The sequence below is a fragment of the Microtus ochrogaster genome, chromosome 7, assembly GCF_000317375.1.
Source record: "Microtus ochrogaster isolate Prairie Vole_2 chromosome 7, MicOch1.0, whole genome shotgun sequence".
NCBI lineage: Eukaryota > Metazoa > Chordata > Mammalia > Rodentia > Cricetidae > Microtus > Microtus ochrogaster.
The window spans coordinates 28,337,401-28,338,692 of NC_022014.1; positions in this window are offsets into that span (position 1 = coordinate 28,337,401).

A 1,292-nucleotide genomic window follows, 5' to 3' on the forward strand; every position below is an offset into this window, starting at 1 on the left:
GTGACTCCAGTCCTAGGGGATCTCACACCCTCACCATGAGTACTGCACATAGGTGATTCCAGTCCTAGGGGATCTGACACCCTCACCATGAGTACTGCACATAGGTGACTCCAGCCCCAGGGGATCTGACACCCTCACCATGAGTACCACACACACGTGATTCCAATCCCAGGGGATCTGACACTCTCATCATGAGTACTACACATATGTGATATAAAGATATACACACAAGCAAAACACTCATACACATTAAAGAAAAAAAAAGCTGGGCATGGTGGCATTTGCTTTTCATCCTAGCACTCAGGAGGCAGACGCAGGCAGATCTGTGAGTTTAAGGCCAGCCTGGTCTATATAGTGAGTATCAGGACAGACAGGGCTATGTAATGAAACCCTGTCTCAAATCAATAAACAAATAAATAAAAATGAGACAGGTAATACTGTATTTCATCTGCACTAACATGATTAGAGATATGTTCACCCTCTCTGACCCAGCACCTTTTTTTAAAAATGTTTATGTATGTGTGTCTATGTGAAGGTTATGTGCGCATGAACAAAAGTGCCATCGAGGCCAGAAGAGAGAATCAGACCCCTGGGAGTTGGAGGTTCTAGTCTCTTGTGAGCTGCCTGACATGAGTGCTGGGAACCAGACTCGGATCTTCTGCAGGAGCAGTCCATGCCCTTGAACTGCTGAGCCATCTCTCCAGCCTGCAGCCCTCCTTTCAGGGCTGTGCTAGAGTATACACCACACGTCTGGAAAGACGGATCTGTAGGAGGAACTATTACAAAACTGTTTGAACTGAAAACATTCAGAATGCCCATTGATAACAAATGGTATCAGCTAGTAGCTGGCAGCTGCTCTTTAACAGGAAGGGTGGCCGGAGCAGGGCTTCGGAAGCCCCTTCTGGGCAGCACTATCAATGCTCCCCAGATGTAGCCTGATGTAGCTGAGCTCAGTTTGCTGCCCCCTGTATCTGAGATGAGGCAGTGACTACAGAAAGCTTGCTTAAGTGTGACTCAATACAAAGACCAGTCTTTGAATAAACAAGGATGGTGGTGGTTGGTAGGAAAAGAGACAATCAGGGCCGCGATAGGCCAGGAGGGAGCTTGCTTGTTCACTATTTACCATTTTATACTGCGAAGATTTTTTTTTAGACCATCTGTGTGGATTGCCTTCTAAACAGCACTGAAAACGTAACTTTTTTATTTTTTTAGGCATCATTTCTCCAACCCAGTGATGGATTTTTCCTCTGAATCTTCTTTTTTTTTTTTTTTTTTTTTTTTTTTTTTTTTTT